This window comes from Oryzias latipes, chromosome 7, assembly GCF_053564925.1.
Source record: "Oryzias latipes strain Hd-rR chromosome 7, Olatipes_Hd-rR_3.1".
Taxonomy (NCBI): domain Eukaryota; kingdom Metazoa; phylum Chordata; class Actinopteri; order Beloniformes; family Adrianichthyidae; genus Oryzias; species Oryzias latipes.
In genome coordinates this window covers 13484524-13496456 of record NC_136243.1, presented here as the reverse complement: position 1 = coordinate 13496456, position 11933 = coordinate 13484524, and the positions used below count along the sequence as shown (strand labels likewise).

At 38.3% G+C, this 11933-nt stretch overlaps 1 long non-coding RNA gene across 1 annotated transcript; it reads left to right on the top strand.

Annotated features, from left to right (window-relative positions):
- The first annotated feature begins 761 nt into the window (after positions 1 to 761).
- On the top strand, positions 762 to 5813 carry LOC144993873 (uncharacterized). The gene is made up of 4 exons (XR_013657153.1): positions 762 to 1718; positions 1794 to 1891; positions 4609 to 4709; positions 4790 to 5813. It is a non-coding gene; the product is annotated as an uncharacterized LOC144993873 (long non-coding RNA).
- Positions 5814 to 11933: the final 6120 nt, after the last annotated feature.

Sequence of the window (11933 nt, the reverse complement as noted above, 5' to 3'; positions counted from 1 at the left end):
CTATTTGCTAAATTGCCCACCACTTTGTTGTCAGTCAAATCACAATCAAAGGTTTATCTTTAGGTTTATGGGTACTTATTTTTCCACATTCTAGTCATCTTCGCCGGGCCTCATCCACCAGGAACAATGTTTTGCTAAGGTCTGGCCTCTAACCATCACCTTCTCAACTGTGTGTTTGTTTGTTTTTTACATCCTGCATGCTTATACCAAGCATAGTGTGTGATTGACACGCAGAATAACTGCCAAAAATGATATTATTTTTTGCACATCTTTTGGTGGCTGCATAAATCTTTACTAGCATTCCTAAGATCTCTTCCTATTGAAATCAATCACAGAGACACCAAAGTGGATGCTCTGACTGATCGTGTGGGTCCTGTTTGAACGTAGCATCAAGGGGCAAGACACACTCCCCTTAAAATGTGCTTTGAGTCAGCTGCTCCCCTTTATGACCCTCCCCGGCCCCAAACAACCAAAAAACCTGCTACACCCGTACGGGTACATGTGACAATAGCTTTAATGGGTTTTGTTTTTTTGTGTGTTCATACTATACCACAAGTATAATTTAAAAAGAAAAGTGTACCATAGATATAGTTTTAAAAGTTTGACATGTATTAAAGCATTATGTTAAGCCTATGGATGTGAACAGAGTTGTTAGTGCCCAAATGTTAATGAAAGAAAATTCCACAAGTTTCCTGATTCAACACAAAACTGGAAAAAATTAAAAATAAAGATATTCCATATTTGTATCCGCATCTGTTATGTGGGTGATGTGTCTGGGTTGCAGATTAACGCTGAAGCTGCTAGCTTTTTCATGAAATGTAAACTGTTGCCACACTCGCGGGTGTTTGGAGACCGCGCAGCACTGCACCCTGCAGGGGGGAGCATTCCTGAGAGCAGCACACCATGTGGGAGAGATATGGCCATCACTTCCAGCCACCCCTCTGGTCCTGGAGCAGGCCACCATGGTGCTGAGCTGTGTGTCCTTGTTAACATTATTGGCAGGTGGCGCATGAAGCCAGTTGTCCTTGTCAGGACCCCTAAAGGCATCTTCCCGAACAAAACTGAAGTCCTGGAAACGTTGCTAACTTCTTTTCAATGGTGAGTGGGGATGCCACTGTGGATCAGGGGAAACATGGCTTTATTCTGAGTAAAAAAATGGGAAAAAAAGATAGTTCAAATAAAATATAAATAAAATGCCATGGATTCCATGCCCTGACATAGAGGTCAGAGAAAGCAATTGGATAGCTCTGAAACACTTTTTTCTGCCTGAGGAAGGGTTAAAAGGGCAGTCAGGAGTCTTGTACATTTCTTGACCACATTTATATTCAGTGCTTCTTTTCCTGTAATCATCTCCCATAGAGGGTGAAGCTGAGCTGACACTTGCAGCACCTAATTTAAGCCACCAATGAAGACGTAAACACTGATGAAGCTCCAGTTGGGACTTGAGTGAAACCCATCCAAGGGATTTGTGTTTGAAATCTTTGCTTTAAATCATATTTTTAATCTTTACACCAGAGGAAACCTACTCGAATAATGTATTTCCTCTGGAATAACAAATTTTTGTATTCTAACTGCAGGATGGAATCAGCTGCTGGTACTTCTCAAGAGTGCAACCAAAAGACTGATGAGAGGATCCTGGCAGATCTAATCCTCTAAACGTGGCTTGGAATCATATCCAGATCGTCGACAATTCATCAAGTTGGAGGCTTGGATATAATGTATAAATATACTTGCAGATGTTTATTTGCTCTCTTCCTCTGGCAGGCTATCTTGAACAGATTGCCTCTCCTCAGCACTGACACTTAAGTGCTGACACATAGACAGATGGGCTGCTGGTTGGCCCATTGGTCTCCTGATGGCATCTACGAGGATGGATGAGCTCATTTTTAAGGTACAATTGGTCATCTAACATGCTGCTGTGTATTTACTCAGTCATGTACTTGCATGGAGCTCATTTGCGCGTGGTAAATAACTTTAATTGTGAGCACATGCTGTGCTGAAGGCAGGAGCAAAATAAAGAAATACGGAAGACGGACAAGGAAAACCTCAGCTTTACGTTTTTTTTTTAGTTTTGTAAAGAAATGCCAGCTTTTTGACACAACTCCACTTCTCCCAGCTGATGACAGTTACAGCAGAAAGAGATTCGAGCTTCCCGTTCATGAATGGACCACATCAGTTGGTATTTTTGAGCTTTCTGTCTGGGAGGTTGCTGTGCCAGGCCGGAGAGGGGATCAGAAAGAGTTCCACAAATCTAGACATTAAACTAATGTTCTGAGATCAAGGGGCCGGCGCCTCACAAGCTGTCTCTTTGGCGAAAGGCTATAATATGAACGGGCAGTGAGTGAGCTCTGGCATCGGTGATGGCACAGAAACGCAACACCTGCCTCTTCCAGGCTCCATAAACACATGCATTTCCATCCAGTCATTGCATCCTCCACTTGTGATTAGTGTGATCAGCAGTGGACGCAGGATGAGATGGCTGTCTCTGGTTTGTTGGCTGTTGAGAGTCAGAGACAGAGGCAGTTATGTGTGGGAGCTAATAATTGGAAACGCCATTATGCTTTCAGCAAGAACACAGGGGATGGCTGTAAATGTGGACTTGCTTTGTGCATCTAATCCCTGTCTTCAGCTCCTACTGACTTACAGCTGGTGAAATGTAGCTTCAGGAGGACGTATTCTCTTATCCTCTTTTATTTCTCTAAAAACCTCTAACAGCAGCGATCAGCGGAATCCTTTTGGTTTGCAGCCATTAACCATCAAAATGATTCTTTTTTTAAATAAAAGCAGAAAGACATTGAAATTTCTTAGCCCTTATTCAGAAATGGGGCAAATTGAAAATGTCACCCAATTAGCACATTTTCTTGTAGTCCACCACAATTTCAGTGCATCTAAAAGGTTATTTCATGTTTTCAATTTCCTTAATTCTTTTAGGTTTGCAACATGCATAAAAGTTTTTTTAAACAAGTGATGGTCATCAACACCTGTTTCTTGATATTGCATTGAGTCCAACAAACTGATTCATAAATGTACATATATTTGACAAAAAAAAGGACATTTAAATATATAAAAGTCTGCAAATTTTAGTTTATAAAAAAAGTCAGGCCAAAATAGCTCTTCTTGCACATAAGCAACATGGAAGCAGAGTTTCTTTTGTCTGCTTTTAACAATTCTCCCTGTCAGGTTTTCAGATAAATCTTTTTTTGTTGTTATTTTTGAAAGGTCTGCATGACATTCACTTTAGACCAATGAAAATGGTTCTCCAGGATGTTCTCCGCAACAAGCCCAAAAAACAACCTCCTCCTTAATTAGGCCATAATGCCTTTCAGATTCTTTACTATAATATACAAAGTATAAGGATAAAATGTAGATACTTATCTCTTTAAATTATCTTTATATTGACTTTTCTTGGACTGGGATAAACAGCTGCACAAAATTGGCAACACATGAATGATAGCACGCCTCGTTGTTTTAATAAGCAACTTAAGAAATTCAAAAGTATATCTGCTGTGCTGCTAAGAAGAAAAAAAAAAAAGAAAGCTCAATGTCATGGGTTTATTGAGATGTAAAGAAGCAGGCTTCAGCTAGTCAGGAGCTGTATGAAGCTGCATTTGAAACCAGAGAGACTTATAACTAAAACCACTAAGTCTGTGTTCAGAACCGATGGTCAAAGCATAGTTCTGAGTGTTGTGAAAAGTTTGAGTCTGGGAATGATTTTATTTTGTTTTTTAATAAAGAAACTTTAAACAGCTCAAAACCGAATTGACATAAAGACCTGTCGGCAGAAACCCTTGATGGACATCTGCGCATATCGACAAAGGATGAATGCAAGAAACACTCCTGAATTGCATACTGTATATCACGCATAAATCACGAAAGACTGAAATTTCATACGTGGAAAATGCGCAAACTGAGACACGGCCTTAAAACTGCTTGTTCTAAGCTGGAAGAAAGGCAAGAAGACCCAAAGGTGGCCGAGGAAAAGTGGTTGACCTCTGATTGGAAGACTACATACATGTTCAGTTCCCGCCTTGTCGGTGTCAAATGTGTCAAATTGTCCTTGGGCAAGACATTGTCCTTGCAAAGTAGAAAATTGGCATACAAGTATGCGCCATTTGCCATTGCTTTAAAACATGTTGATATTGCAACTCATTTGGAAAATAAAATCACCTAATCACCTCTAATGTCAAATGCACAATGATTTCAAGCATCCCAACATATTTATATGATAACAAAATCTAATATTTACCATATTAATGTGTGTGGATCCATTCAATAGCAAATTAAGAAAATAAGAGCTGTTTTAGAGAAAAACCGTCACAGCTTTAACTGATTTTAAAGCTTGCAGATGCAACATTACCTCCGTACAGTATTTTATCAGCAGTCTCTTCTGGAGGGATAACTGTGACCTAATAATTTAATATCAAAGAAGCTTTATTTTTATTCCCAGAGATGAATTTTTCCTGACACGCTCCCTGGTGAAGCAAGTTTTTGCCACTGCGCTCTGGAGTGTAGCCTTTCCTTCTGGTTAAATAGATCTTTTTTTCCCCCCAACTCCTAAAGACATCTTTATGTCGCTCTAATTTCATCTCTGATCTGTCTCTGCCGCAGCGTTGCCACATCAAATTCAAGAGAAAGGGGTGCCGAGGAAAGAGGAATGGATTTGCTGTCTTAGCGCTGTCACATTTAAGCCCCCTGACACTGAGAGTAAGGTAAAGAAAATGAAAGTTGGATGTTTGAAAGGTGGTGCCTCCTCAGAAGGATGTGATCTAGAGCTCCTTTTCATTATCAGGAAGGTTTGGAGGGTGGAGAGTTGTTGGGTTGCACTCACAGCCTGCTGAAGATGGCTGGGAGATCATTTTCCACCAAACTAGGACTCGCTATCTATTCCCTTCCTAAAGTCCCGGCGTCTGTTCTTGATGCTGTGGCTCATGAGAGAATAACATTCTCTCCTTGTCTGACATGAGCAATTACCGTCATCGCGGAAAGGTCAAGAAATGTTTTTAAAATGCAACCCAGGTCTTTGCCCGGCTGCTCCGCAGAAATGTTCTCATACATTTATTGGGGGATCAAATGAGGGATGTGCGCCTAATGCCAGGAAAAAAGCCTCGACACGCTGACATTTCAGAGCCAGGGTGAAAGGCTGTCAAAGGACGCCGCTGCACCCTGTCCTTCCATCTCTCCGTAATCCTCGCTGCTCCAGAGTTTAAACGAATTTGCAAGTTGACGTTCCGACTTGTCCCTTAGGTGTCAAACTTTGAAGGAATCAAGTTCAGAGAAAGAAAGTTACTTGCTGGTACCTGCTGATAACTGTGGATGAAACTCAACGCTGGAGAAAAATGTTGCATTGCTACAATTTATTTATCTGTGACCTCTTTGGAAAGCTGAGCAGAGGAATGAAGAAATACAAAGAATACATGAGGTCACAGAAAAATGAGATCTCCCTTTTTTACAAAAGAGAATCTAGAGTCTCGCTTGTGTAAAAAGTAAAGTTATGTAAATAAATAATACATATTGTATTTTCTGCACTATAGGATGGAATTGTGGGGCACACTGTCAATGAATGGTCTATTTCTGAGCTTATGTCATAAAACTATCAGGTGCATAAGGCGGACAAAAGAGTCAGTCATGGTCAGTCAAATGTTAATGTGTTCAGTTTAGGTCTAGAACTTGTATAACGCTAGATTTGATGTAATTATATTTTCAAACACATAAAAAGGGGAATTACAAACAGACTTAAAACAATAAAGTGCTTGAAAAAGGACTGGGTAAAAGAAAATGTATTAATTCCCACCCCTAACCTCGGCACATTTTATTCTTACATTTTTACACCCCAAAAAGACGCATTCCTGTATTTCATCCGGGCTAGGGGCAAGCACAGGGAGACCCAGACTTGGTATGATATATTGGGTAAAAATATTCCCGGCAAAAGTAATGGTGTAACTTTTTAAAGCCAAAGTGCTTTAGGGTTTAAATATGGTAATGTCTTTTTTTTTTTCAAGTTGAAATGCGATTCTACATAGACCATCTGCAAAAACAGCTAATTTGATGGTTCAGTCAGTTAATGTGGCAAACTTCACCCTCTTCTACCAAAGATGTCAATGATGACGCTAAATAACACGTTCTTCGCACTACTGTTACTTTTTAAAGTGTTGCATATCAGCACAAAGCTACTTTTCTCTACTTCAGAATCAGTTAGAATATTGGTAATAGCGTAAATGGTTGAGGAGTAAAATGAATGTCAACAGTGGAGCTAAACTCCGGTTTTAAAGGGGTTAAGATGCTGAGTCATGAATCTACAGTAGGCATCTACATGACAGATTGTTAATGAATGCTTTTGCACCCCTTTATTTGCACCGAACAGATTTTAAAAAAATAATTGTACTTTTGGTGTGTCATAAAGTGTAAAAAAATGTTTCCATTTAAAAAAAAAAGTTTATAAGAATGGGGGCAAATGCATGTCGGAACAAACCACCTACAGCTTTACAGTCTTTAATATAAGATATCTAAAGACTAGATATTGTGGATGATTAATAAGTAGCTGTATATGTAAATGAACCTGCTGTGGCAACAGACCTCTCAGGAAAAAAACTGCATTGAAGATGCGTTATGCTTCATTCCTCTGAGTTCAGCCTAAACGTTCTTTTCAAACACAGATATGCAGATGGATGAAGAGCTGTTGGCTTATAGCAGGAATGATGTCAAAAACACTGCTGATGATCCCTTTACATGCACCTTTAAAGCAATGTTGTTTATACCGTGTTTTACTATTTGATTTTGTCATTTGATCCACTTAAACTAACAATTCTTTTAATTATGGTATTCCTTACCTGTACAGGCACAGATTTAGCCAACCCCACTAGTGCAGGTATATCAGGGGGGCAAGTCTGGGGAATGGAAATCACTTTATTACAAAAACCTTATTTCTTAAAAGTTATATTCAAAGATGCTTTTAGAAAGAGTTGCATGTTATTTTCCTTTGGTGTGCTGAGTTTGGGCTGTCATATCTGTCTGAGCCCCTTAAATGCATTAAAACCATGCTGCCATCATATCATTTCATCTATCCATATATCTATCTTCACCTATAATCTGTTTTAGATGTCTTTAAAGTTTTATTTTGAATGCTCTTCCTAACACTGCCCACTGCTTTTTACCGGGCTTGGGACATGCACAAGTAGGACACTAGTTTGTTTGTTTGTTTTCTTTTTATGTCTATCCATCTCTCCATCCAACGTTACCTTTTTTGTCTTTTAGTGAATTTTTACGTGTTTGTATTTTTACTGTTTCTTGTTTTGTTTGGGTTTTTTTATGGGGGGGGGGGGGGGGGGTAATTTTTACGTCTTTAGTTAATTGTGGATTTTTCTGGGTTATCACGTTTAACCCTTGTACATATTTACATTTAGGTCGTTTCACACAGTTGAGTTATTTTATTGATGAACTGCAAGTGAACCGGGTCCAACCACCCTCAAAAGATACTGGGTGCTGTGTGTGTCCTATTGATGTTGATTTAGAACAACACAACTGCTTTAGTCCTCAAGATCCCACAGCTCTCTGTAAGCAGAGAAAAACACAACAGTTACTATAAAATAAAAACAAGTAATGATAAACTTTCAGCTTTTTACTCAGAAGCAGCTGACAGTTGTTTCTTTGCCTTACCTAATTAGAGCTCATCTAAATAACAACGTTCCGTTTTAGAAATAATTGCATTTTGGGAGTCGACACTAATGCCAAAGGCAAGAAAATGAATATGTGTATTCACTGGGTGTTACTATCTCACCTAGTTAGATGGAAAACCGATTAAATGTGTGAACAACAGACATTACACAAACAGACTTTCCATAAACTTCTGTTTGATAAAGTCTTACATCTGTAGATTATACTTTTACATATTTTTATTTCAAAGATTTAAATTCTCAAAAACACGTTATTTATAGGTTTGGTGCATCTTTTCCGCACTGTAATTCATCATCATTCCATTAGGAGGAGTATAATGGCTTTTCCCGCTTATTTCAAAATGGCTGCCTCCTTGAAATCTCACAAACACTTTTTGGCGGGAAACATTTAGCTAATTTTCTAAACTTATGATGAGAATAACTTATCTATTGTTATTCATTTTTAAATGACTATCTCCTGCAAAATTTGCTGGTAATTAATTCTTTATCGTACTGATACTCTGATCAAATTTGAGACAGTGGGTAAATAACGTGTTTTTTTCCCCCCTGAACACAGCAATATTTTTGCAACATTGTTGTGAGCAAAAACGTATCAAATCACCAAATATATCATAATTTAAATTATCTGTATGTGTTTGATGTATTGGGCTGTGTTCAGGTTGGCTTAAGGGTCAGTTTTTATTAGGCTAAAGGATCTAACTAGTTTCACTTTGGTTTTAAAATTAACAGTAAACCCACTTCGGAGGTGAATCCACTTCACTCCTCTACAGCTTTGGTTCAGCTTTATCCATCATGGTTGGAAGTGCACGGATGTCAAAATTTCAGCTTTATTACACGTGGAGATGCAAAATTGTTTCTTATTTGAGCTTTGGTAATGCAAACACCCACTGGACACCTAGTAGAAATAACACCTTGCTCTGTTCTTTCCTTTTTTAGTGGGATTGTGAAGATGGAGCACAAATAAGAGACAAACAAAACATGTATTTTAAAGGTTACGTCTGTTTGGATCAGGTTTTGTTTGGGTCTCCTGCTAGTGGCTTTTGGCAATTTGTAAAAACAAGTCATGTAGCAGAAATGCTGCATCAATGAAGAAAAATAAAAAAAAAAGTTTGTCTTCCTATATTTAAAATGCAAGTTTGTGCAGTTTTTCTTCAAAAATAAGTAAAGATTAAAAGGCAGAAAACGTAATTTAATTTGTCTCAGTGACATTTCATTTGTTTTCTGCTCTTTATGACAAAAATCTAAATAACTCCCAAAGATAAAAACAAATTAAATGGCAGATGAGCTATATGATCACTTTGAAAAATATATTTTATTGGAGTAAAACATTTCATAAAAGCATCCAGTGGATCCCAATGGAAGACAACTCATTTGTTTTGTGTTTAAAAATGAGTTCCCCAAAATAATCCTGTAATGCGTGATGGATAACATTCATTCATTCATTCACATTCATTTTTTTTTTCTGTTAAAACAATGTTAGGAGATATGAACAGGGTGCTGAAGAAGGTTATTAATCTCTGGATTGGCTGGATCGCTATCGCCTGGCCTGTTTTTTAGCTTTCCAGAGATAAGAGGTCGTATTATTTGTCTAGTTTATAAATGAATAGTTTTTGTTTCTGTGGCCTTTTCTTGCATTTGATGTGCCCTTACATGCCATCACATGTATCCCAGGCTGGCTCTGTAGATAAAAAGTTCTCAATGTCTGTCTGGTACATTATAGATAAAATAAACACACATTTTACCACATCCGTTGTGATGATAAAGTTGTTGAAAACGTTGACTGTGAAGCTTTTTGTTTTACTCCCACATCTATTTGTAAAGTTGAGTTTACTCTGCTCTCTCCTTGTGATATGTAGTTTTGTTACTGCTTTGGTTTTACATCTTTTGACATCAATGTGGTTGGCCTTTACTCTGAATTTGGCTTGTTCCTCTGGAAAAGGTCAGGCAACTGCAACAGCTGTTTGTTTGGGAGCAATAATATTCAAAAATAACCAAGCGACCCCCCAAAAAAAAAAAAAAACTGGGATTGTCAAGGTATAGTTTTCAGACTTGATGAGCAGATTCAATTCCTCACAGCACTTTTACAGATCACCTATCAGTAATTCCGTTTTTTCAAAATAAATAGTACTCAAGTCACTTAATATGTTATTTAATATAGTTGTGCTCTTTGATCCTTTGGAAAATTGATGTCAGAGGTGGAGCTACAGGGGGGCAAGGGGGGCAGCTGCCCCTCCAGCAAAAAGCTTTGCCCAGAGCTTGTCCTGCTAATTTTTGAGTCAAATTTTAGTATCATTGTTAACAAAGATTAGGAAATCATCAACACAAGCTTCTTTGAGCCTTCGACATAGCACTTTATCTTAAAGAGCTGCTGTTTAAATATTAATAACAGAAATACAACAGTTTTAAATTGGTGTTTTGGATTATTTTCAAAATACAAATACCAGGGTTAAAAAGGATCCTGAATTGGCTAAATCTGATGCGGAAAAACTGCTTTTTATTTTGGTGCAAAGACGCCTTTCTATGCATCAGAATCAGCTGATTTCTGTTGATTGTGTTGAGACTCACTACTGCTTTTCTCTGCCTTAGAATCCGCTGGAATTGCCTTAATGGTGTCAACGGTTAAAGAGCAGGACACAGCTGTATAAAGAATGAAAACACTGGAGCTGAACTTCTGGTGTTAAACGGTTAAGCCTTATTTCCTTTCGCTATTTCAACTTTATTCTTCTTGACTAACACTTTACTGAAGTATACTCACCCAAGTGTAAGAAAAAATGAATCGTGAAAAATGAACTACTTTGTTTTTCCTGTATAGCTGAGGGGAAAAAATGAGACCCAACCTGAAAAGCATTTGTTTTTTCTCGTACAGCCAAGTGAGCACACTCAAGTCAATGTGGACAAGCTTTGTAGCAAAACACAATCTACTACTGCTGCTTATTTCTGCTGTACAAGACAAAGCCACTGATCCTCTCTGTCCATGTCCTTAAATTAAACCCAACCCCGACTTGGCTTGATGTGATCTGCTGGCAAGGAGAAACCAAAACAAAAATCAAAGTAACAACACATTATGCTACCTAGTAGTAACACTTAAAACTCCAGGATGGCTCAGTTGGTCAGGTGCAAGAATGGTTGTGGGATATCAGGGTTCGATTCTCAGGGTGTTCATTGGGTCCTTTGGCAAGACCCTTTGCACTAACTTCTAACTATGTAGCCACAAGAAGACCCGAGAATGGATCTCCCTGTGCTGGTCCCCAGCCCAGATAAGGTGAAGAAAAAAAAACATTCAAACTGTTCCAAACACTGAGTCAGCACTAATAGAAACACCCCACACCAATCACAGCAGACAACACTTGTTTCCCTACAGCTGCTATGCCCTAAAGAATAAATCTGCTTAACAGAACTTTGCTTCAATAAAAGCTAAAGGATAAATCGTAGCTAACACTCAAGCTAAAGGGAATGTGATTAGATTGGTTAAAGAAGAAAAATGAATCCGAATGTTGCTCAATGATGTAGAAAAGTATTGCAAAGTTTGGAGACACACATTAAGGATACGCAAAGTTTGAAGGATGATTCCATTTTGCTTTAGAAGTGTTTTTTTTGTTTTTGTTTTAAATGCAAAAAGAGCAGAGAAGAATAACAAGCTGTCTTCAAACTTAATATTTACAATAAGAACATAACAAAGAAAAATGTTGTGATGAGACAACTGCATGAGGATATAAAGAGAAAATCAAGTTTCTCTCAAACGCATAACAATCACAAAAAGCCCTGTGGCTGCTGAAAGACATCAAATCTCCCACACATCTAATGGGAAAATAACACCTTCATTTACAGTGTGAACAAGAACTGCAGGATGTTGAAAATGTCTGAAAAGAATGTTTTTTTTTCTACAGAAAGAATGTTCAGAGAAACGGAAGAAAAAAACCCTGTGTTACTGTCTCATGATGATCATTGATATCTCGGAGCCCCTCTGACCTTTCTGATTAATTAATGGAGTTCATGCAACTATAACAGGGTTTCTTGAGCGTTTGTTTGCACCGGAGTCATTTACAGGGTTTGGGTTTTGGCCTTTGTTGGTTCCTAGCTTTAAACCTTCACCAATTAACCCTTTAAAACCAGACTTTTTGGTTCAGCGATTGACATTTTTTTTAATTCTTCAACTGTTTACGCCAGGGGTGTCAAACTCATTTTGGTTCGGGGGCCACATTCAGCCAGTCTGATCTCAAGTGGGCCGGACCAGTAACGTAAAAGCAAAATAACAGCTTTGTT